Source organism: Triturus cristatus, chromosome 5_1, assembly GCF_964204655.1.
Source record: "Triturus cristatus chromosome 5_1, aTriCri1.1, whole genome shotgun sequence".
NCBI lineage: Eukaryota > Metazoa > Chordata > Amphibia > Caudata > Salamandridae > Triturus > Triturus cristatus.
In genome coordinates, this window is record NC_140587.1 from 57,697,984 (window position 1) to 57,725,522 (window position 27,539).

A 27,539-nucleotide genomic window follows, 5' to 3' on the forward strand; every position below is an offset into this window, starting at 1 on the left:
GTGCAGCATGCGCGATCGTTAAAGGTAGTATGCGCGATGGCAAATTTAGACCTATGGTTACAAAAACACAATCTCTAGGAGATTGTACAGCTCAGCAAGCTAAACTACAAGCATTCATAATGGCACTTGAAAATACGTATCACGAATTCCCCACACTCATAGTGTGCCATTACTTTTACTGTGTTTAATCTTACATTGAATATTTACAGAATTGGCTTCAAAACGGTTTAAAAGATGCAACAGTGGCACAATTAAGCACAAACGCTTTGAGAACAAGTAGTTCAGTTGCAAAACGGACTACAAAACACTCACGTGATACACACGCTGAGTCATCAACGTGATGGCATTCAGGTTGAAGGGAATTCATTGGCTGATGAAGCCGCGAAGGGGGCTGTGCAAACGGCTTCTGTAGCTGCAATCACTCGTTCAAAAACGAAAATAGATAGTGAAATAATACTGGCTGTCGATGCTTCAAGCAAAGGTAGCGGTGCAGCGTTACCTAAAGGGTTTCCACTCAAATACTCATATATAACTGATACAAACAATGTTCCGTTTGCTCGAATCCCTGGAGTGGGAGATAGGGTAATTCCAAACATGGAACATAGATTAGAACTAATCCTAGCAGCACATAAAGGACTCGCCTCTGCTCATGCAGGTGTTTCCACCATAGTATCGTTATTAAAACAGAGGTACTGGTGGCCAGGCATTAGGAAACAGACCCGGAACTATGTTTTGGTAAAGTCTCTACTGTAAAACTTCCTGCGCAGACGCCCCTGTTAATCTCAGATAAACCATTAGCTTGCGTTTACCTGGACCACTGCGGTCCCTTACAAAGGGATGGTAATTACAAATATATCATGGTCGCATTTGTGTTCTAGGTTCCTTTGGATGTGGCCTCAGAGCTCGGCTGACGCTCGAACTGTTATAAAAGATTTGCGAGTCTTTTTCGGCACATACGCAAAGGCACACTACACTCTGACCAGGGCCCTGCGTTTAGCTCTCGAGCTTACAAAGAAGCCATGGCCAGTTTGGGCGTTGCATTGCGGTATTCTTCTCCATTCCATCCTGAGGGAAATTCTGTTGTGGAAAGAAAAGACTGGGACATAAAGCAGTCTATAACAGCTAGGACATCAGGTTCGGGTGACGGGTGGGTCAAACATCTCATTCGGGTTCAACGCGCACTTAACAACTTGCCAAGAAGTTCTCTAGGGGGTGTCACTCCATATGAGGTCCTATTTGGGACAGGAATGTTGGTTCCGGATCTTGATTGTCATGGAACGGTGGTGGAAAATAAGAAATTTGATATCAAAGATCGTTTGGCTGTTTTACAGGACTTAAATGAACTAAGAACTAAACAAAGCAACGTGTGCCTGAAGCCAACCACCACTGGGGAAAAACCAACCGTCCCAACAAGGCCTGTCTGGATCCCAAAGCTTAGTGATCTAGTCAGAGAAAAGAACGCGGACAAGAAGGAATTTGGACCTTCTTACAGACAACAAGTACCTGTCCTAGCAATCCACGGATCAAGAACAGTAATACTGCCGGCCCTTGCTGGTAAAAAGGAGAACAGATTTGTGGTCCATCTACCTGATCAAACCACACTATGTGATACTAAGCAGTAGGCCAAGTGGGCTCCGCCAATGTAGCAGATGCACTCCTCTAGCTACAATCCAAGAGGTTCAAACTGAGAGGCTCATCACCATTGAAGAATCTGCAGTGAAAAAAGAAGGACTAAGCAACAAAGCTATTGAACTTGTACCTCTTGAGACCCAAATAACAGTTCGTCGTGAAACACCTGTCTACAGCGAAGTAATAAGTGATCAAGTGATTCCAGCAATTTCAACAAATCTGGATGCAATTCCCACCATTGACAGAACTACCTCTGGCTATTTCATTAACTTTGATACGTTTTCTGAGGATCCCAGCGAACTTGAAACAACGCCAGCAAAAAGAACTTTCAAAGAACAAGCAACAGACTTTTTTCATCACCTGGAAAAGACTTATCTGGTTTCACCATGGATTGAACTTTGGATTGTGTTGGGAATATTTTTTCTTCTGCTTTGGTTAGCTCTGGTAATAACTCTGGGTATGCTGATAAATGGAAGATATGTAAAGAACTTACTTCTGAAGCCACACAAATCATCCTGTCGTGAACAAAGAGACTTGTCAGCAGTGAACATCACAGCCGTTCCTATACAAGATGGTATAGTTCGGGACAAAACTGAATATGACATTTTTGGCCCGACGGAGCTGTTGACGATTCCACACTTATTCAAGATTTCATTGAGTGACTTTATTACCTCTAGTACCTTTTCTGATGATTGGGACTTCGAGACTGTTAGTAATATGTTGTCTGATTTAGAGATGTCTGCAGTATTTACAAATCATGAATATTTAGAAGGTTCATCAGACTATGAAAAAATGTATTGTTATAACCATTATGGTTATCATTTCTTGCACAAACTGCAATGCCTAGAAATGTATATATGTATAACCAATGGGAACATTGTCCTACACCTCCAAAGGGTAGCCCCAAAATCTTTGCAATGAAGTTTACATATTTTTCAGGGTTCAATGTATCCAATGCAGAAACATTTTACTTTAGAAATGTGAACAAAACAGGAACAAGAAGTATGTTAACTAATACTAAACAGATTTATTCTGCAGTCTTTAATGCCCAACTGTCTAGACAGGGTTTCGACTTTTGGAAAGACAACATTGAGACAAAAACTGTCTGGGGTTCAAAAGATTGGCAAGTGAAGGGGGTAGAAGCTTTGTGTAGAGCCTGTATCATCCCTGAGCAAATAATGTTTTTGAATGACACTGTCCAACAAACATCTTGCCTTGGGTTAGCCAAGAACAAGGACATGAACACACCGACCATACCTATACCTGCAAGTAATAGCACTACACGGGGGGGGGGTCGACGTACATGGTATTTTGCATCACAACAGATCGGCTCCAGATTGGAACAAATGATTGCTCTGGCCCATAGACACAAACAACTGTCAAGATCGATTCCTGAACAAAACTCAGGGTTTCAAAAGCAATAGGCCAGACCCAAGATATGTTCAAAGACAGCATCCTGGGGTAATAACAACACAGTGTAGAGAAGCTATGCCTTGATTGGCTACAGAAAGCTACACTACAGGATGCAAAACAACACTTATCTTTTCTTAAAGATGGCGCAGACCGTAAGGAATTCTTGCTAGGACCAAGAAAACCTTGTCTAAAATGTTTCATGTATGCGGGTATACATGCTGCATATAACGAGTTATGGAAGATTACCCAAGAAGAGACTGCAGAACGAATAGGAGTAATTGATCATATTAATTTACAGAAATCTCTCTCTATAGTAGACAATGGGTTAATGACTCTGTCGTCCAGGACATATCCATTGGACAGCATTGTGTCTTCTGCCATAGACATCATGGAACAGGACTTGGTCATGTTGCAACATGGTCAGTCTCAATTACGTTCTATCATGCTATTAGGCTGGACGCTACAAAACCTGCGTTCATGCTATGTGCCTTGGCGCTTAATCAATACTACGTCAATGTTTTCAGAATTCAATCTCACTGATAAACAGATCAAACTGGCACAAAGGGGAGCAGACTATACGGTGCTGAGCATTGAAAAACTGGAAAGATTACCATTCACAGTGGCAGAGAAACCAGCTACTGAGTGGATAATACATGGAAAAATCACTCTGCCTGTTACAATTTTCCATTTTCAGTATTGCCAAAAACACATACCAGCAGGCAAATATGAAAGGTTGGGTAAAGAATACATCAAGACATCCTGGGATTTACCATACACACATAGATGTTGGAGTGGGGGACGTGAAGTGTTTCTTAGCGGTACTAACTGTGAAAACGAACTAAGCGGTTCTCTCCTTTGTCAGGGTATTAATTTACATGGGGCCTGCGATGCTTCCTCTAACAACTTATCCTGTCACCTGCAAGGCTCACCAGCTGCAGTGATTGATCCAATTTTTGGACAACTTTCAAATGGAAATTACCTCATGTTGAACGATCACAGCTGCTGTGGCATGTTGCCAGGTATCCCATATCTAGTGACTGTTACATCCAGGGTTACTTGCTGTATGCAAGTTTTGTTTCCACACACCAAGTTAGTCAGGGAGTCGCCTTTATGGCCTTCACTGAACATCTCTTCTATACGAATGGATACTCTAAGCAGAATGAAAGCCATTCTTTTGCAAAGAACTGTGCCACTGACCTCCGCCAAAGAACCCTATGATCTACAAGCCGCAAGGACTTCTGCCAAGATACATGCCCTTTTGAATACAAACTGCCCTATACATTTCTCAGAAATGTTAAAGTCGTATCTTAAACATGTCTGATTAGAGCGGTATTGTACATGTAATGACTCGTTGCAGGGATACTATTTTTGCTCCTACTGCTGTGATATGGCAAGCCAAATCACCAGCGTCACCTTGGAGGAAACTCTGCAGAAGATGAAGTGTTGTGAGCGCATCGTCCACATTTTGGATTTACCTCGTCTACGAGAATTAAATACCACATGGTTTTTGTCATTCAGACCAATCTGGCAAGATTGCATCTTACCTGTTCTACGCCGCCTGCTCTGCGGTTAAGAATGCGTGCTGCTAGACGTCTGTCTAACACTCCTATCAGTCATGCCTACAGATGTCAAACTCTGCTGGACCGTGTAATGGCCCATGCTCTGTGTTGTCCCCAGCGTCAACCAATTCTGATGACGGCATTCACTGAGATCTCACAGACGCAAAATGCAACTGCTGAGGTACAAGAGGAAACACCAGGCACGCAGGTAACATCCGATACGAACATTGCTGATGCGACCAATGCTGAAGGCGATAGTTCACACCTATGTTCGGTTAATCTTCTAAATAAGGTATTCCAACTTTCACCTACAACGGTAGACGACTTTCTGTCTACAGAAATAGAAGATTTCATGTTTTCTCCAAGCCCTAACACTAACTTTTGATTTTGGCACACAGTGTACTGAGAGACTCTGAATTTGGCCTTCATTTTTTCAAAACAAGGGACTAACTTTGGAACATTTTTTCTAGGATTCATTTTTTTTCCAAATTTGTATTTTTTCATTTTTGGCACAAGTAATCTGCTTATAGTAGAACTATTCATAGAGAACAGAATTCTTTGAATACTTCTAGAGACAATATATGACCTTGTACACAAACAAACAGTTTTATGTAATCTGACATAAAATGGTTTCGGCCCTTTTTTTCTTCTGTATTTACGAGCCATTTCATAAATGTATATTTTCATGATTCATTCGGTCCACATTCAAATGTCAACATATGCTTAGAATGAAACACTGCTTTAATATGTAAAGCACCAATGCATTTCTATGCTTACAACCAGTTCTAATGCATTTTACAATGTATTCTGGACATGTTTTTTTTTTTTTAGCACTTTGTGTGTAGATATATTTTAGATGTGTTTAACATGTTTAGGATTTAGTAATGTCGTTCAAACGAAAGTGGAGTGGGTGTTGTGTGTCGATTTGGAAACCGTATATAGCTTTCACGATTCATGCCCTTATATAGGTACAATTCACATTGCCCTTATTGAGGCATAGAAATACAGCCCTTATTTAGGAATTGCTCATGCTGACCAAATACAGGCATGGTCAACTATATCCTTTCCTCTTCGTCACAACGAGTTCTTGGAAAACCAGACTCTTAAGTCTTTAGGACTTCCCCTTGCCTGGATATTGATTTCTACAAGAACTCATTTATTATGCATGAACATCTATTCCTTAGGGGTTCATTCATGACGTTCTTATACCCGACTTAAATATACCTTCACTTGCTATGGCAATGCACGGTGCGGTTCGGCTACCTACTTGCACGACGTGGCTCGCCACAGCAAGTCCCGAAGGAAGTCAACTCCCCAACTGACGCACTGACCAAACGCTGTCATCCTCCTCGCCGAGAATCCAGCTCCAGTGTTTCTGACTCCCCTTGCGGGGTGTTAGAGATCGAGTCCCGGGAAAGAGATACCAACCTCTCTCATTCTAAGGTATGGAGCTGATTAGAACCTAGAGAAACTTTTGGCATCTCTTGGCACAACTTAACTAAACTAAACTATAGCTAAACAGCACCTACTTCTTACCTCATACTACACTTAGGTTAGGTACACTGGGGTAGGATTATTTTAGAAGCACCAGTTGAGTATGTTAGCCTGTGTTATTTATGTATGTATTTTTATATATGTCATAGCTACAGACCGTTCTATTGCAGTATTATTTTATAGTACTGCTAACGCTGCACATAATCTACTTCGCATTCTGTCTTACGATTGTAGCAGTTCATATCTCTTGCATGAGAAATAAGACTGTTACATAAACCCTTTTTATTGAAACGCCCGCCTCTCTATTTCTGTCCAACTCTGTAAAAACTAAGCATGCACGATTGACTGCGTGAAACTGTAATCTATTGTTTCCACGACTCTGAAGATATTGTTCCGACTCTAAGGGAAACAAAGTTGTCATGCTTATGCGGTTGTCAGAAACTAATCCCTTCTTGTTAATTCGAGAAGTTTCTAGTGACCTCTGAGTTAGCTGGCACACACAAGTAATTAAGTTTAATGTACTCGATAGAGACATACTGACCTCAGTCCTAAGTCAAATCTTTAGTGTATATTATTCCAATGCGCAGAGCCTATCAGGGATATAGGAACTACACTACAGGGTGGCTCCCCAACCTTCTGTCTCCCATGGGGTTTCTTCGGGGTACACTGGGAAGGGTCCTCAATCTTTAAATATCCAACCGCAACTTACACCTAGAGTTGTATGGAGTATGCAGTCTTGTTCCCACACGTCACACGCTCTCCATGGGGTCTCTATCTGCTCACCTTGGGTGGTTCATTGGGGTCCCAGCACTTTTACATCCTCTCAACCCTACCTTGACCTGAGTCATGGTTTTTATTTATCTTTCTTAGTATATGGTTTGGTCTCCCCCTCCCCAGGGGCCACTGTGTATTTTGTGCTATTTACTGTGTTTTTTGCTGAAGTATTGTGTGCATTGTGCATATCTACGAGTAGGAGATATTTCTATGTGTTAGAGAGTATTATACAATAAATACATATTTTTATAAATACTTTGTGTGGTTCTTTTTCACTTGTATCTATACTATAAAATTGCATTCTGCTAAAACAAGCTGCTTTACACTCCTTCTGGACTAAGTCTGAAGGCTACTCTCCACAGTTACCACTTAGATAGCTTGCTAATGTTGTCTAAGACCTCTTAAACCACTATAAGGGTTGACTGGACTGGTGCAAGGTGCACACTTACATTAATGGACATCATATACCAGGCCAGCTTCTCACAACATAAAAAGAGGAATTGGCCTCTCTGGATTGTTTTTGTGCAGGGAGGTGTTCTCTCCTGCAAAAAAAACAATCCTGCCTGCAACGGAGGCCCCTTAGCACCATCGTGCAAGGTTCCCCATGTTGGCACCAGGCAGCAAATTGTGTGCCAGTGAAGGGGGAAAGGACAGGAATGTATCGTATTTCATAAATACGGTGCATTCCTGCTCTTTCATATTGGCGTAGGGCAGCACAGTAAGAAGCCTTGTGGCACTGCCTTACGCCAATTCTTCATAAATCAGGCCCATGGGGCATTATTCGTCCATATGAGCAAAACTATGAAAATATGTTCTCCCCTCTGTTAAGAACACAACCACATATTAATTGTTCTGTTCTGCAGGGTTCTTGTCTTCATTCCATGGTACAAACAGATATCCACCTGCCAAAGCATAATGGACCATTCCCATGTATTACTAGAATTATCTTAGGGACGTGTGTCCTCCCAAACAAATGAGATGGTAATTCAGTTCACAAGAGGACAAAAATACCTTTTATGCACACATCCCAATATACAAAGAAGAGCATCATGGCTGTGTCCCCTTGACTCAGACTCGATAGGCAACCGGCAAGGCAAGTTGACTGTGAGAGCTAATGAGAGAATCCAGTCTGATGAAGGTCCAATGATGGAGGAAATCAAAGCACTTGAGCAGTCTTTTGCCTCCCTTAAGCAGTATTATAATTAGACTCCATCACACATTACACCTGCTGAGACACCATGTTGAGATGCTTAACTCACACTACAGAGGCAGAGCTGAGAAGGCACTCCCACTGTGAACGGGGAGAAGAAATCAGGAGAATACAAACTCTCTAATTACAACAGAGACCCAGCTGGGGATTCTGGTGACACAGGATGTACAGGGCACACTAACCACACACCCATAAGACACCACAGAAGCTTGTGAATCCTTCTGCGAAAACCTCCATGATTCTGCACATGGAACACATAGATAGGTTTTCAGCATTGGTGAGTCTCCCAACCTGAATGGTGAAATAACCATGCATAAGATCACATATGTGCTTTCAGACTAACCCACATGCAAATTCCTGGATAAACACAGATTCCCTGGGGAATTTTCCAAGACTTGTAAATCTCAAGTTGTGGATATATTGAATGCCACCTTTAAAGAAGCTGATGAACAGTGGTCTCTGGCCCCAATGTCTAACAAAGCTATTATTTCATTAATTCAAGTAGCTGCCAGGGATCCATTGGAATGAACCAGCTTTTTTTGTGCGTTTTCTTCTCCTCCTTCATTTTCACTGCTTTCTCCTTGGTTTTTTTAACATTTATTTTAGTGCTTCCTCTGTGCTTTTTCCCATTTTCATTGCCTTCTCCTTGTTTTTTCCCTCATTGTCACTCGGGTTTTTCCCACCTCATCCCTAGCCCCTCCCACTGCCTCCCACCACTCATCCCTCCTTAAGGGCCTACTTAAAGGAGGCCTCAGCGTGACCCCATTGAGTAGGTCCCAGACCCAGACCTCCCGTGCTGCTCTATTGCTCCTTCTCCAGTCTTCCTGCTTATCCTCATGTTTAAGTGCTTACTCCATGTTTTTCACACATTTTTACTGCTTTCTCTTTTCTTTGTCCTCCGTTTTTTTGAGTGCCTTCTCCTTGCTTTTCTCTAATTTTCACTGCTTTCTCCTTGCTTCCTCCCATTTATTTGAGCACTTTCTCTGTGCTTTGCCCCTGTTTTTCCCCCTCATTGCTACTCCCGCCTGCTGCCCGTTTTCCCGCCTCCCATCTAGCCCCACCCACTGCCTTCAAGTGCCGCTCCCTCCTCCCAGGACCTACTTAATGGAAGCTGCAGAGTGACCCCATTGAGTCGGTCCCAGGCCAGTTATCCTTGTGCTGCTGCATCGCTCTTGCTCCCGTCTTCTCCTTGCTTTTTCCTTGTGTTTTTTTTCTGCTTACTCCTTGCTTTTCCCTGGTTTTTACTGCTTTCGCTTTGCTTTTCCCTGGTTGTTACTGCTTTCTCTTTGCTTTTCCCCCTATTCTTGAGTGCTTTCACCTTAATTTCCCTTTTTTTAATAGATTTTTCATTGTTTCTTCCTTCTGTTCTTCGACTGATCCCAGCAAGAACCCAGCGCCTGGATACGCTCATGGCTGTTTAGCCATGCTATACAAATCCGAGTTGATTGATTGATTGATAAGAGGTAGCTCATCACGGGTGGGCCCAATTAATGCTCTTTTAATCAGATTTTGAAGATATTGTCGGCCCCAGTATCATCATTGACAGCCCTGATATCAGTGAAGACTTTTTGTGCTTTTCTGGATAGCCAATTAATTGTTGTAAATGTGAAGCAATGCCACTGGTTTTACATACTCCCTTAGGAAGTATATCTGATTTCCATTAACGTGATGGCCTAGACAGCTTAAATGGTGGGGAATCCTTCTTTCTAGTGAACTAGAGAACATATTCAAGGATAATATTTTTCTGCTAATCAGCCATACTTGACTTGACTACTCAAAATGGTCTCAGCGAAACCTATCTTTATGAGGCAGGGCTTAGGCTGTCAAGATCGTAGTTGCACCACACTTTATTTTTGTCCTGGGAATGATGCCAGTGTTGATACAAAAGACACTCTTACAACAGATTGAGATAGTGATCAAGAAATTGCCTTGGGGAAATATAAGACCACAATTTGAAATGGGAACGTTATATGTACATGTTGAATGAAGGAGTTACATGCCTCCCACATCTCCTTGCACTATCTGGCTTCATGCTGGACATCCTATACAAACAATCGGTCACTGACTGACAACTCAGTCATTATATATTTTTGTATATCGAGAATTATACACACAATATTCTAAAATGCTAACCGCAACTTTCCCTATAGGAGCTAACGGGAGCTCGCGGCTGTGTTCTCACACTGCAAACGGCCCCCGTGGGTCCCCTGTGTCACTACCTTGGGTGGTTCCTTGAGGTCCCAACAATTCTACGTGCTCTAGGCACTGTGTCTAGTCAAGTCATGGCTGTCATACCACTTTTAGTATATGGTTTTGTCTCCCCCTGGAGCCCACTGTGTATTGTGCTATTTACTGTTGTTCTAGTGCTTTAATATTATGTGCCTTGGACTCTAATCTCTTAAAGAGGTTAGTAGAGAGTGTTTAGTAATAAATACATATATTTTATATATTCCTTGTGTGTTTCTCCTTTCATTTGTTCATTCATGAGTGTTTAGTAATAAATATTTATATTTATATTTTATTTATTCCTTGTGTGATTCTCCTTTCGTTTGGTCATTCAGGAGGTTATAATCTTCGAGACTTAGCCTGAAGGCTGCTCTCCATAGCTACCACTAGGATAGCTTTCAATAAAGGTTGTCTTTAACCTAATCATCAATAAGGGTTGTTTGGACTGGTGCAAGGTGCCCACTTTAACTGGTGGACAGCATATACCAGACCAACTTCTCACAACTCAGACCTTCCATTGCAGAGTCTGGGCACAGTTGGTAACTGCCATGTCGACTTGGCCAGTGCACACACTTGCCAGTCCCTAACCTTCCCTTTTCTTACATGTCAGGCACCCCTAAGGAAGGCCCAAGGTACCCCTGTGAGCAGGGTGCAGTGTATGTGAAAGGTAGGACATGCCCTGGTGTGTATGACATGAAATACAGCCCATTTCGTTCTTCACTATTGTAAGGCTACCTGTTCCCCATAGGACAGAATGGGAAGTTTGTTTATCATATCTTATAAACATAACTGGCCCTGGGAACTAGGTAGGAAAATAAAATGTAGCATGCCTGAACTCAGAATCTAAAGATGCATCTTTTAGTGAAGGTGATTTTTACATTCTGTGTTAGAAAATACCACTTTTAGAAAGTAGGCATTTTCTTGCTCAGCCATTCCATGTGCCTCTGCTGGAATGTGGATTGCCTGTCTAGGTTTTGGATGACAGAAGAATGGATAGCAGGAGTGGCTCCAGATAGTCTAGGTGGGTCAGAAAAGGGCTGAATAGACCTGGGCTGCGATGGGGGAAGAGGGAGGAGATTTCCTTGCACCTCAAAGGGCCTGGTCTGCCTCTGACAATGCCGTCTCCACCTCCTGCTAGGAAATCACACCAGAGAAGGCAGAACTGGTTCTGGCTGCACACAGACACTCTCTGCCTAAGAGATCAAAGGATTTTGGGACATACATATTGGGGCCCAGACCCCTGAACTTTAGAACTCTTTTGGATCAAGAAGCTGCCAAGAAGAAGAGCTGTAGAAGCTGTGAGGAGGACCTACCACTTTGCTGTGTGCTTTGCTGTGTTGGCCTGCAGTGGCTACTTCTGTCTTGGGCAGTGAAAGGACTGGACTGAACTTTCTGCAATCTGCTTTGTGAACTTCTCCAAGGGCTTGAGGTAGAGCTTGCCCCCTGTTCAAGATGTCTCGCAAACAACAAAGACTTCAAACTCTCCTGCCTGCCGCACTGGGGACTGTGTGTTTGGTGCTGCAACAGAGGAAAAGCAACTTGACGACGTCTACGACGCCGCTGCCGACTCCATATCCTGATGGCACCGCAGAAGGCACCGCCGCAACACCACCTTGGTCTCACCGACGATGCCTGCTGATGCCGCCACCAAGCCGCTGCACACACCGCGACCTGTGGGCACCGCACTCCACACCACCTTGCTTCACTACGACGCCTTGGCATTGCAGAGGGCACCACCGCAACGCCGCACTGCGACCCTGGTCTCACCAACGACACCTGTTGATGCTGCCACCGAGCCGCTGCTCGCACCGCGACCTGTGGGCACCGCACTTTGCACCGCCTCACTTCACGATGACGCCTTGGTATCCCCGATGACGCCGCTCCACGCCAAAATTGACACCGCTGCTTGCACCATGGTTTGAGGGCACCGCTCGTAAAGTTACACGACGCACCGCCCTCATCCAGCACCGCAGCCTTGGCCTACCAACGCCAGCGCCATTGACTCCAGTCCGTCAGCCTATGACAGCGCTTCAGCAACGACGAAGCCGCTGCTTGCACGTGACCTGCTAGCACCGTGACGAGCACCGCCTTCATCATGCACCCCTGTTGTGTTTCGCTTTAGATGCCCGTATATAGGTTTCCCTGAATCATGTCCTTATATAGGCACAATTCGCATTGCCCTTATTTAGGCATAGAAACCCAGTCCTTATTTAGGCATTAGCCATGCAATCCAAATACAGGCATGGTCACCTACATCCGTCTATCCCACGTCACAACGAGTTCTTAGAATCCAGACCTTTAAGCCGTCGGGACTTTCCCTAGCTAGGATTATTGATTTCTCCAAGAACTGATCTATTATGCATGAACTACTATTCCTTAGGGGTTCATCCATGACGTCTTCCTCTGCCCGACTTTACATCAATGCTAGCATTCCTAAGCAAGTTCAGGTATAAATATACCTTCCCTTACCATGGAAAATCATGGCACGGCTCGGCACAACTTGACTGCACGGTTCGCCACGGCAAGTTCGGAAGAGACCATATCCCGGCCTGACACACTGACTAGATGCTGTCATCCCTGCTCACAGGGAATCCAGCTTCCAGTGTTCTGACTCCCTTCACAGGGTGTTAGAGTTTGAGACCCGTAAAGAGATTCCCACCTCTCTCATTCTAAGGTATGGAGCAGACTAGAACCTACAGGGACTCTTGGCATATAAACTTAGTATATACCATACCAGATTTAAACAGCACCTACTCTTACTTCGCACTACACTTAGGTTCGGTACACTCGGGTAGAACTATTTAGAAGCATCAGACGAGTATTCACTTTTTAGCCTGTGTTATTTATGTGTATATATATATATGAATATATGTCATAGCTAAAAGACAATGCTATTGCAGTATTATTTCTTCTTACTGCTTACACTGTGCGTATTATATCTTGCTTACTGTCTAATGATTGTAACAGCTCATATCTCTTACACGAGAAACAAGACTGTTCAATAAATCTTTTTACTGAAATGCCCGTCTATCTATGTCTGTGTAACTCTGGAGAAACTAAGCATGCATGATTGACTGAGTGAAACTGTTATCTATTGTTTCCACGATTCTGAGACGCGTTCCGATTCTAAGGGAAACAAAGTTGTCATGTTTAAGCGGTTGTCAGAGACAAATCCCTTCTTGTTCATTTGAGAAGTTTCTAGTGACCTCTGAGTTAGCTGGCACACAAAATAATTAAGTTTAATGTACTCGATAGGAGCATACTGACCTCAGTCCTATGCAAAACCTATAGTGTATATTATTCCAATGAGAAGAGCCTATAGGTGAAATAGGAACTACACTACACCCCGACCCTGGTCTCACCAATGACGCCATCTTACGCCACCATCGAGCCGCTGCTCGCACTGTGACCTGAGGGCACCGCACGCCGCACCGCTGCACTTCGCACTGTAGCAGCACTCCTGATCCCAAGAGAGAGGAGATCGACCTGCAACGCGTGTGATTTCGAGGGCCCTGACGACTCCTGCACTGACCTCCAGAGCCGACACCTGCAAACGCCGTGTTTTCGGAAACTCAACAAAGAGGTCGCCGGCGCCCTGCATTTCTAAAAGGTACCCGTAGCTGGCCCACGACGCCTTGGTCAGCCAGAAATGTTTGGATTTGTTTGCTCACAACGTCGTGATAGCCCCGGACGGAGCTATCGACATCAAGGATCTGTAGATTTTTAGGTACTGTATTTTGGATTTTTTAAATCATTTTTGGTCTTGTCTTAAAGTATATAAAAATATTGGCTATTTTTCTAAACTGGTGTAGTGTCCTTTTGCAGTGCTTACAATGTATTACTGTGGGTTATGTGTAAATGCTTTACACACTGCCTCTAAGATAAGCCTGACTGCTCGTGCCAATCTAACAAGGGGGTGAGCAGGGGTTATTTTAGGAGGGTAACTCCCTTATCCTGCCTAGGAAGAAGGGCCCCTATTTGGAAAAAAGTGCAAGCCCTTGCCAACTAGAAACCCCCATTTCTAACACATACTAATTACTGAATGTTTCGGAGAGACAGCGCATGCGCTGCTTAGCCTCGACCTAAAAAGGAATATCACCTTTCCATGGCACAATGCTGGAAGCATTCCCAAAAAAGTGATTGTCTATGCACCAGAAAGAGTTTAAAATCAACGGTCTGATTATGATGTTGGCCAGAATAACCGTCCGACCAACATGGCCGCTGTGAGATTTTGACTGACTCAACCGCAAGCCTTCCAGCTGCCTTATTATGATGTATACCAGGCAAATTTATGACTGCGTCAGTCGGAGGTGACTCTGACATAACTGCATTGGTCAGAAACAAGTACGATCCGACCACGTCAGTCGGAAAGGCTGTTCTATGGTGAATCGGACTCCGCCAACATTACCAGACCATGATCCTTTGCTAACAGATGCCAACAGAGCCTGACACAGTACATTGCTGTTCCTACCTACATACACTAAAGTCATCCCTTCACACCTTCAGGCACCACAATTACATCTGTCACTGCAAATTTCACTTATTTTTTGGTTCCTTCTGGTTCTGCACACCTCTTCAATCTCACACTCACACTCACTAACTCACAATGGGTAACAAGAGGCAGCCACAATTCGCAGATGAGGAGTTCACAGGACTTATGGATGAAATCCTCAGAGTAGAGCTACAGTTATTTGGGACCCAAGTCTAACAGACTTCCATCACCCAGAAAACCCTGATGTGGGACAGGCGAGTCAACAAAGGGAACGCAGTAGCCAACACCCCACATACAATGGAGGATATCAGGAAGAGGTAGTATGATGTCAGAAGGAGGGTCAAAAGAATAGTCAACAGAAACCACTAGGTCACACATCAGACTGGTGGTGGCCCTCCCGTGCCACCTGTGCTGTTTACTGCCTAGAAGGAGAAGGTGTATGCCATGATGCCGCTGGAGAGCTTTTTTAGAATGCCAGAAGGACTGGAGTCTGGTAAGTGACCCACAAACATCAGCTACATGTCAGCCATGACACCTTACCATACTGAACTTCAATTGTCCAAGTTTTGTAATTATGCCTTTTTCGAAATTAAAACCAAAGGGGATGATGGACGGAGTGTTGAACATTGCAAGCACTCACCCCCAGTCAACTGAACCTGGTTTAATCATCATTCTTTAGCTCACTCCGCCACCCCAGTTCAGACATGGCCATATGCAAATCAGTCTGACCCTGTGCCTCATGGGAACAGTCCAGCCCGAACTGCCAAGCCAGTTCGGGGTGAAACCCCGAAACCGGTCCTAGGATGCCTGTATCCAGTCCAGGGAGGACCTGGCCTGGCAGTTCGGGCTGGACTGTTCCCATAGGGCACAGGGTCAAGACTGATTTGCATATGGCTGGGCCCAAACTGGAATGGCATGGTGTGCAAAAAAACAATGGATTTAGGCCCAGATCTCTGTACTGGGGTGGATGTATGACATTGTTCTGCATTCTGTCCATCAATAGTTCTTTTTGCATTTTTGGAAATTAAGCAGTACCCAAAGTATTGTAGATGTGTAACTAATGCAGAGAACCAGTATACCTGCACTGAACATCAAAATGTACCTTAACAATCACAGTTACAAATGTCTGCATGTAAGCTGTCAGTGTATAACCATGTACCGCATCATGGCACCAACACGAACATCTGTCAACATTTCCCCAAAATGGCCCTAACTAGAGTAAGTAGTTACCAGGTATGTCATACCAACTGCTTTATAAAATTCTCCCAAAAGGAAAGGACTACACCTACCATCAGCCACTTACACTTCACCTAAGAACCACAGACTTCTGTGTAAGTCATCTCTTCTTACTGCTTCCCCTCACTGGTAATGAGCAATAGGCCCAGGTGGGCTGGCTGGAACTGAGAGGGAGGAGTTTCACTACACTGACCACAAATCCCAGCAGGCCTTTCATGCCAAACTCCATCCCCCTCTGTCAGCCATCTTGCTACTACACTCTCCCTCACTGGCAGGAAGCAATAGGCCCAGGTAGATTGGCTGGGTGGGAGGAGTACCCACTGCACTGACCACAAATCCGAGCGTCCTTTGCCTCCACACACCATCCCCCTCTATCAGCCATCTTGTGACCACACTCCCCCTCACTGCCAAGAACACATTGGTCAAGTGGAGGGAGGAGTGTTTGAAATGGCACAGCCCAGAGCATTAGGACTTCTGGGTTGTGGTAGGGTGTATCAGTTTAGTGCTCTATGCATTGTGACTGCTTTATCTTGTGTCTCACAACAAGAGTTGGAGTATCTTTGTTGAAGAAGGAAATTGGTCTGGGGACTAATAGGGATGTGTACTGTGTCTACGTGGACATCTTTTTCATCCAAATAAGCCATGAGTGTGGTTTTCCTGTATTGTTACACATGTGATATGTCAATACTTCATGCATATGACAGGATCTAGATAAGTGAATGGACACCTTACATTGTACCTAGGATGCCTGAGTGTTTGACTTTGGCAAAGGCTGTTACTGTCAATTGACTTTGCTGACACAGAGGTGACTTCAGTGCTTTGGGAATTGTAGTTGGATCAGTAAAAAGGTAGCAGAATGTGCGTGTAGTGTTACTGATATCTCAGCTATCAGTTGTTGGGCACTGGTTGGTTATGTAGCTGGAAGGACTGATTTCAGTTTTTTAAGAAGTTGCTGCTCTCAATGGAGTATGGATGGTAACTTTCTCTGCATACAAATGCCATCATGGTAATGCTAGGCACTATCAAGTCCATTGACTATTCATAGACTGATATACATTTGTCAGTGCTTGTTCCTCCAATGCACCTTCAAGCCCCCTCATGTGGTACATCTCAAGTTATAAGTTTTTAGCATGACATTGCACTGAGACACTCTCCTTCACGATGCAGTTAAAGAGATCAGGTGGAGCCTCAGTCTTTGCTCCCAGCAGTGGTGATGAGATTGTTGGTTTAGGGAAATAGGACACATTACAATGCAAACATTTACAAAGCATGCCTTTACAACGCAGTTTTTACATCGCAATATCTCCGCTTCAGGAAACGGCTCAAAACTCACCTCTTCCCTCAGTGAATCATGCTTGTCCTTAACCCTGATCCTCTGTGCCCCCCTCCCCCTCCTCTTCCCTCTCCCTCTTTCTCTCCCTTTTCCCACTGAACTTAGGAGATAGGATCTTTTAGCGCTGGGATACCTCCGGGTGACTACTCGCTCTACAAATAAAAATAATAATAATAATAATAATAATAACATCCATTACAACGCATGATTTTACAACCCATGCCATCACATCGCATTTTTAGAAACTACATTTACAACGCATTCCATTACAACACATAATACTTTTATTGCAACAGCAGGGTAAGTGCTGGATAGTGTGGGGGAAAGAATTACTATTCCCACTCCAGTGGGTGCAACAGTAGGTTAAGTGTTGGATAGTGTAGGGGTAAAAATTACTATTCCCACTCCCGTGAGTGCAACAGTAGGGTAAGTGTTGGATAGTGTAGGGGTAAAAATTACTATTTACCATTACTTACCTTATAATGTGTTTTAATGGCATGTGTTGTAGTGACATGCGTTGTAATGGCATGCGTTGTAGTGATATGCGTTGTAATGGCTGCGTTGTAAAGGCATGCAATGTAAAGGCAGTTGCGTTGTGATGACTGCATTGTAAATGTAGTGCGTTGTAATGACTGCATTGTGATGGTTGTTTCCCGTTCAGGGAGGATGCAGTGTGCCAGTGTATATGTTTTAAGTGGATCATACTTTTAGGCATGCATTAGTGTTATGTTGCCATGACATGTGGCACTTATAACAGTGCATATATCTCTTTGCCTATACCCTTTGAATTCCTACCTTTATGCTGGGCCTGTCCCTGTATTTCTAGTTCACTCTGTGGATACCAAATACTGCTATTCCCTCATTCCCCCTGCACAACATGCTACAGGAAACTTTCACATTACTGCACCTTTGCTTTTGGTCACTTCTTTGTGTAGGATAAAGGTCTTTCAAATTGGTATGGGGAGGTGCCACCCTGGGGGAGGGGCTTAAATGACATCAGGGGAGCGCCGGACTCTAGCCAAGAGAAACATTCTGTTTTGTTTTCAGTGTTAAGAACATGAGCAGCAGTGAGCCAGCCTTGCAATGTACCATCGCTGACAACTTTGGTTATTTCTTTCCTGACTGGGAGTATGTGTGAAAAGGTGTAACAGAGCTTAAATAATACAAATACACCTATATTGCATTGAATGATATTCTCTTTGGTGTGCTAGGATAAAATTAATAACATATTTGATGCCATTATGAAATGGTATCATAATTTGACACATGCAACGTTGGACTTCCTTCATGGGCTTGTTCATCCTTTTATTTTCAGCATCGCCCTGGACTTAAAGGCATTTTGTTTGTCCCGTTGACAGACAATGGAATGTCAGACATCAGCAACAGCAGATGAGATGCCTGGTTTAGGCATGTTTACACATTGCCAATTTCGATGAGTAATTGTGCAAATATTGATTTCATACTTTTTACAGGGGGGCGCAGCATTGATAATTTGGAAGCCCACTGGTGTAGCGGTTGGTGTATCACTTTCCGGCAGTACGTCCACAACGATCCTGGTTCTGCTGGTCATCGAGTAGGTACAGAGTGGTATGACTGCAGGATGGGCACAATAACTACACAGGAACTGTGGAAGCATATTGTGGTGAGTTGTGGCCTTATGAGACTCCCCTTCAAGCAGAGCTTATGAGGTGGTTTGACCAAGTGTGTTGAAAATATGGATCATAATAGGGCGGTTGGTTCCAAGGCCAGACCGCCCTCTGATCTGCCCCATTTGACCTTTCTGAAACTGCAGCTTTCGGAATTTCCAGCCAGAATCAGAAGAACAGCATCTGTTGGTAAGCCATTGTAGTGCATCATAATACAGCGGTCGGAACAAGCGCTTCTGAAACTATATCGGTCTGTCAGACCTACCCCAACAAGGCCGCGGAGGCTTACCAACTAACATCATAATAAGCTCCCAAGTGTCTTATTGGAGTTCCCCATTAGATCCTACATTGAGAAATTTGTAGTGATCTAGGGGTTCAGTGACCTTACTTCACACAGAATCTTCTGATTCCAAAGACTAGCAATCATTGTACTCACCCCATGGCTGACTTTTAAGGAAATCTACACTCATATTCTTGTACCATACTCGAATATCCTTCACAATTGGTTCGGGACCGCGCACAGAATAGGTACTTTTCTTAGAATTGATAATAATGTCACCGTATAAGGTACGATCTACTGCATATTCTCTGGAATTCTCAGTGTAGCATACAATATTGGTCTGGAGTATGTTAAATCCTAGCTGCTACTGCACATATTAAAATAGTGGCATTGCCTCATTTGGCTAAATTGTACAACCTGTCACATAAATTGCCTATCACTCTCCTATTTAGACCTCTTCTAAGGGAATTCCTTAAGGTATTTGAAATGACACACACCTGCTGGGATTCCTAGTGGCATGTTTCATCATTGAGTATAGTATATCTGGATGGGTTTGACCCTGCAACCTAAGGTAGCTCTTCGATGATAATGGGGATCCTCAAACTAAAACTGTCTAAGGTGTCTACAGCATTTGATATATTGTTAGGGGCACTCTGACAAGGTTAAAAAAAGTTGGGGGCACTCAATGAGGAAACTACTGCTATTATCACTTAGTCAACATGTTTCATCACACCGACCCCTCGACTGGCAAGTTTGCATTCTTCAGGACCTAACAAGGATCCAAATCCTGTGCTCAATACTATTAATGCACAGCAAGGAGTGAGATACTCTATTAGAACATTGGAATGTTGGGAGCTCCATTGTAGACAATGGAGTGCTCCATGCTTCTACGGGCCGGTAAAGGCCCGCAGAGCAACATTCCAATGTTTTACAATAGCTTCTCGAAGCTTCAAGAAGCCTTTGTTTAATTTGTTAGAACATTCTGCCCTCTAGTGGCAGAATGTTCTCATAGCCTTATAGCCCTTCGTAGCAGGGCTATACCGCTATTAAAGTCCCGCTGCTTTTGTTAAAGTCCCTCGCCTTCGGCTCGGGCCTTTAACGCTTCAGCGGGCCTTTAATAGCCGGTATAGCCCGCTACGGCGGGCTATACGGCTATAGTAAATCATGCAGGTCATACATACTAACCCATTTGCTCTTTTTTTGCATTTGCAGAGTCAGGCTCTAGGAAGGTGAGTTAACCCGGACATTACTTCTCACCCCTCCTTTTTTGCATTACAGTATCTTTTACAATAGATGTTGAAATGTGGTTTATTAGTACGGGTATGTATGTGCCTATCACTAGCAATTAGGCCACAATCTCTATAAAAGGTCCAGTCAAGATCTAAATTATTTATTTCCTTCCTCAACCCTTGGTAGCTGGCTGCGAGCAGGTAGGCCTAATTTAGGAGACAGGTGTGTAAATCATTTAAAAACACCAATATCTTAAATGAGTAAGCTACTACACACAATAAAAATCCAACAACAAGTTATAAAAATAGGAAATATGTTTGATTAAAATGTTACCAAAACAACAAATATCAAATGTAGGGAACCAGAGATATGAATTTTTAAAGGTTAAATGTTTTCTAGTGCCTAAAAAAGAAAAGCTCCAACTTCGGACTAATGGTCGCAATTCACTGGGACAGAGTCAAAGTTAGAGGCCAACTGCGTGGGAGCGCAGGTCAGATACACTGAACGGGAGGCCTCATACATGTTTTTGCCTTTTTCTGGACGTCGAGCAAAGCACCTCGTCATCTGGGTTGTGAGTCGTCAATAGCGGCTTGTTTCAGCACGAGGCCTCGGTGAAGTCCTGGCAGTTGACTCAATGACAGGAGCTCTGGAGCTTTCTGCAGGGCGAACCTGAATTCCAGACCAGGTTGTGGCTCTTTATCGGCGGCTTGACTCTCAACGATAGGTCGGTCAACTTATGTCCCTTTTACAAAATGTCCCCAATATTCCTACAGAAGGTCCGCTTTTTGTCTTAAAGTGTCTACAACAGACATCTAAGGGTCTAGAAGCTAAGATGGTCATTGGGATGTTGGGACTACATTTCCCAGATTTTAACTGGCCAAATCCTTAAAAGTCCCCTGGATGCTGTCCAGCTGGGTTCTACTTGGTGGATATGATGCAGGTAGAGCTCTTTTAACCTGTTGCTTACGGGGAGTCTACGGGCCCGATTCACAGAACTAACTTAAGACAAAATCCTAAACTTACTACCATTTTGGTATTCACAGAAGGCACTTACTCATTTTGGTATTCACAGAAGGCACTTACTCATTTCGGTATTCACAGAAGTTAGGAGTCCTAACTTTAGGACTCCTAAGTGCCTTCTGTGAATACCGAAAGTCTTAAATTTAGGATTTTTCTCAGTTTAGTAGTAGTATAGTTAGGACTCCTAACTTTAGGACTCCTAAATGCCTTCTGTGAATACCGAAAGTCTTAAAATTAGGATTTTTCTCAATTTAGTAGTAGTAAAGTTAGGACTCCTAACTTTAGGACTCCTAAATGCCTTCTGTGAATACCGAAAGCCTTAAAATTAGGATTTTTCTCAGTTTAGTAGTAGTAAAGTTAGGAGTCCTAACTTTAGGACTCCTAAACTGAGAAAAATCCTAATTTTAAGACTTTCGGTATTCACAGAAGGCATTTAGGAGTCCTAAAGTTAGGACTCCTAACTTCTGTGAATACCGAAGTGAGTAAGTGTCTTCTGTGAATACCAAAATGAGTAAGTGCCTTCTGTGAATACGAAAATGGTAGTAAGTTTAGGATTTTGTCTTAAGTTAGTTCTGGCCCTACGTTCTGTAGCAATGTCAAAGTCTTTAGGACTGTAGTTCCAAGTGTGCAGCAGATGCATTCATCTAGCGTGCAATCCTTTGGGGTGCAGGCCAGGGTTCCAGCAGGGTAGCCCTTCTTCTTCTTTCTGTTTTAGATGAAGATCTGAGCTGCTGAGCAGCTCTTCCATTTTTTTCCAGTGTTCCTGGACGACAAGTGGGGGTACCCCTGTCCAATGGGTATGACCATTCCCTCCAAATTGCTGCATATTCTTGACCCCAAAACCTTCTGCCGGAGGGTAAGATATGGCTAAGCCATTCTACTGGTGTGGGTAATGTTTTACACTGATATTTGGGTGAAGGTGAAGAACCATCACATATCAGTTCTAAACCTTAGACCTTGTCCTTATATTATCAGTTTTATCAAGGGTTGTGCATGCTTTAACACCCCCTCAACCTGCTCAAATGTACTTTTAGTGCAATGTGTCCTCAACAAACAACTGGTGACACTAGTTCCACTATCCCAGATACTGCAGAGAGCAATGGCCCAGAGCAGATCCAACCAAACACGCTCCTGCCTTGTCTCACCCTGCCTTCAACTGGCCCAACTGCCTGCTGCTGCCGGAACATGATAGATGTTACAACTCCTAAACTGAGAAAAATCCTATCTTTACGACTTTAGGTGTTCACAGAAGGCATTTAGGAGTCCTAAAGTTAGGAGTCCTAACTTTACTACTCCTAAACTGAGAAAAATCCTAATTTTAAGACTTTCTGTATTCACAGAAGGCATTTAGGAGTCCTAAAGTTAGGACTCCTAACTTCTGTGAATACCGAAATGAGTAAGTGCCTTCTGTGAATACCAAAATGAGTAAGTGCCTTCTGTGAATACCAAAATGGTAGTAAATTTAGGATTTTGTCTTAAGTTAGTTCTGTGAATCGGGTCCCCTGTGATTCTGGGCAAATCACTTAATCTCCCAGTGCCTAACAAAAATGAATGTGTCCTTCTGTAACGAAACTGGTGCTTTGTAAAGCGCTCTGATACCCGATGTCTCGGGTTTAGGTTGCGCTATATAAAACTCAAAAGAAAAACTCACACCACACCTCAGGGAACAACACTGTCCTCCAATGCACAATCCAGTTATATTAAAACTCCTCACATGCATTCAAGGCACTCTACAACTCAGGCCCCAGCTGCTTGAACAGTTGCATCTCCATCCACCAATCACCCTAACACCCTAATACCTCTATTCCACAGGACTCCTGCTCGCAACATACCATAGTTCTACAGATGCTTTTGCAGTGGGTGTTTCTCATGTACGTATGCAAGATCGCATCATACATGGTGGAATGATCTGGGTTAAAACAAGCAGAGGGGAAGTAACAAAAGGGATCTTCTCCTGAAAATGCAATACAGGGAAGAGACAAGGACAGGGAACATCTGTTCCTTGGTTGGGTTTTACAATATATCAAGCTGTCCCAGAGCGCATCCCATCAACACTATAGGAGAGGGGTCACCAGGGGAACTCCATGAAGGGGACTGAACTCCCTATATTAAGAAACAAAGGCTTTGTTCAGGTGAGACCCGCTCTTCTTTACCTTCAGATGCTAAACGATGTTTGGGAAACTTTTAATATTGCGAATTTTTTATCTGCTGTAATTCGCTCCTTGAGGAAATGAACTGTACCCTTTTTAACGTTTTAAACTGGACACGTTGCTCTGTTTAATTAATTTGTGTCAATGTGTTTTTTAGCTGTAGTGATCAGTTAAAATGAAATTTGTATTTTTAAGTCTATTTATTGTAGTATGCTTTTATGGTTTGCACTTAAACCGAATAAAGACTTTTTGACTGACTGAACTTGAGTCAGGCCTAGTCCCCACCTCACTAGTTAGAATTACTCAATGTTGAGGCAGTTGCAACTGTAGGTGGCTGTGGAGGGCTAGCCAGAGTTGGCATGTGAGCAGTTTCCTATCCACTTACCTCAGGGGTGTGATCTATCAGGTATGGTGGAAATATGCTCCCAAAGCACAAGTTTTGACAAACTTTCATTCTTTTAATGAAAAGTACAAGAGTTTGAGCAGCTACTGGGGAAGTTGATGAATTGGAGTTTTTAAGCAAACAAGATGTCATGTCCTGTGCTTTTAGGAAATCTAGGCTTCAAATGAGATGCCAGTCTCACATGTTGTGGAACATGGTGTGCTGGCCAAAAGGAAAACAAACATGTTCACCCTTGTGGAAGTTTAGCTATTTATTTATTTTTCTTCAAATGTTTATTTAACAGCAACAAGGCTTGCTTGATACATATGATCACATCCTGGATTTGGAGAGTGCCAAATGAGTCACTTCAGAGATTAAGACCATTCCCAGTTCAGTAATTTAAACTAACATCTATATAAACCCTACAAAGCATATAGAAAAGTTTGATTTTGAGCAATGACTTAAATATTATAGAACAAATTAAGCAATATTAGTTTCTTTGGGCCCGATTCACAGAACTAACTTAAGACAAAATCCTAAACTTACTACCATTTTGGTATTCACAGAAGGCACTTACTCATTTTGGTATTCACAGAAGGCACTTACTCATTTCGGTATTCACAGAAGTTTGGAGTCCTAACTTTAGGACTCCTAAATGCCTTCTGTGAATACCGAAAGTCTTAAAATTAGGAATTTTCTCAGTTTAGTAGTAGAATAGTTAGGAGTCCTAACTTTAGGACTACTAAACTGAGAAAAATCCTAATTTTAAGACTTTTGGTATTCACAGAAGGCATTCAGGAGTCCTAAAGTTAGGATTCCTAACTTCTGTGAATACCGAAGTGAGTAAGTGTCTTCTGTGAATACCAAAATGAGTAAGTGCCTTCTGTGAATACGAAAATGGTAGTAAGTTTAGGATTTTGTCTTAAGTTAGTTCTGTTTTAACGTGAGATCCGCTATATTAAAGGGTTTAATTACCGGGTCAGCTCTCAGCTGACAGACAAAGGGCTCGATATAAAGGTTAAACAATAGGGGGGAGAGAGGACACCCCTGTCTTGTTCCACGCGAAATATAGACCCAGTCAGTAAGTGAACCATTTATCAGGATTTTTGCCTTAGGAGATAAATAGAGTGATCTGATTGCTGTTATAAATTTTTCTGGGAATCCAAACCTGGCCAGAGCCAACCATAAATATGCCCAGTTAACTTGATCGAAGGCCTTGGCTGCATCAATGGCTACAATAGTCAAAGGAAGTTTTTTATCAGTTGCAACGTCTATGGCAGCAATAGCCTGGAAGGTTAATTCATTTAGCTGCCTGCCTGGGATGAAGCCTCTCTGATCCCCATGAACTATAGATTTTATGACTTTAGCCAGTCTCACCGCCAAAACCCCCGCAAAGATCTTATAATCTACGTTCAGTAGTGAGATTGGCCTATACGACTCAATGTTTGCGGGGTCCTTGTCAAGTTTCAAGATCAGAGTGACTGTCGCTTCTGACCAGGTTTGTGGAGTTATCTCCCCTAATAGCAATATTTTATTAAACAAGGACGTGAGAACCGGGGCAACCTTATCTAGACCTATTTGATAGATTTCTGCAGGGAGTCCATCAGGACCGGCTGCCTTCCCTTTTACCATTTTTTTAATCTGGTTATACACTTCCCCCTCTTGTATTTCCGAGCTCAGATATCCCCTATCAGCCTCTGAAAGTTGTGGTAGATCAAGCTGATTTAGCCAATCTTCTGCGTCATAAGTTGAGGGACCGCTCTCTTCTGCATACAGATCCTGCATGAACCGTCTTGCCTCCCCTGATATGAGATCGTTGTCGTGGGAAATAACCCCGGTGCCACATAAAGCTAGACCCTTGATCATATTTCTGGCCCTATCAGACCTGGCCTTCCAGGCAAGCAGTCGTCCACATTTTTCCCCGTACGAGAAGTTTTGCAATTTGCTTGCATCCCACCTATCCTTGACTATTTTGTCAATGTTAGCCTGATATTCAGCTCTCAAAGAATCCAATTCATTCTGTATGATGACTAAATTGGCTTGGTGATCTAAAGAGGCCGTCTGCAACTGTTGTTCTTTCAGCTTAATTTTAGCAAGGCGGTCATCTTCCTCTCTCCTTCGTGTTTTATTTCTGCTAATCATTAGGGAGGTTAAATATCCTCTCAACCATGCCTTAAATGTTTCCCAGACCAATTAATCTGTCACAGTGCCGCTGTTTATCTTAAAAAACTCAACAAACTCCGCCTCCAAATCCACTCTTATTTCCTCTTTCAAGAGTATTGACCTATCTAAAGTCCACCTTACCTGATCTTCTTGCTTAAACCTAAACCTTAATTCCACCATATAATGATCTGAAAGTATGGCTGGGCTATAGGATACAATGTCTACCCCAGATAGTAATATTTGATCTAACAGGAAAAAACCTATTCTGGAGTGGTGTCTATGTCTGTGGCTATAAAAAGAATACTCCCTGCTGCTACCGTTTCTGACCCTCCAGATCTCAAGTAGATTAAAGTCTTTAATGATATTTTTAAGCTCTGTTTGTGTTTTACGAGGAGGGGTAAATCTGACTCTTGAAGTACGGTCCAGATCTTCATTAAGGACCAAATTGAAATCCCCTCCTAAGATGATCGGTGTTTCATAATTTAAAAGACTCATTCTTAAACTGGAGAGAGCCCCTGGGGAATCAATATTGGGTCCGTAATAAGCTGCGCATGTGAATCGTGAGTTATCAATCGCAAGGGATGCAGTCAGCCATCTACCTGAGCCCTGAGCAGTCGGTCTCAACCTTCTCTACCTTAATCCTACTATTGGCTCGGACTATAATTGCCACTCCCCTGGTGTTTCCGCTCTGGTTGGAGCAGAGGAGATCCTGAATCCACCTTTGGCCCCTGAACGCTATCCTACACTCTTGTTGCTCCAGGTGGGTTTCTTCCAGAAGACATATGTCAGCCTTTGATTTATTCAGGAACTCACAAATCCTAAAGAGTTTCCTCCTTTCCCTTAGTCCATTAACATTCCAGTTTACTATCTTTATTATTTTTTTAGCTGTATCTATCATGTAAGAGGAGATTCTAGAATAGGAAGCTCAGAGGTCCCCCAAATCTTTTTTCTACAAAGGAATTGCTTCAAGTTGCTTATGGTTACATGAGGAATATTTTTTTCTTTTTTTGCACCCTTCCCCCCCTGCCCCCGCCCCCCACCCTTGAGGAACCCTCCCTTAGAAACCTTGGCGATCATGTCGCCGTTTAGGTGCCCCGGTCCCTAACATGAGATCTGCCTCTGAGTTCAAAGTGAGAATAAGAATTAAGAATGTAAGCTACCTACAAGTACCTACAAGCCCCATATTTATTTATATTATATATTTATTTTTTTCTGTCCCCTTTTGTCCCTTAAATCTTTATTTATTTATTTATTTATTTCCTTTTTTTCCCCCCCCTTTTTCCCCTTTACCCCCTCTCTTCA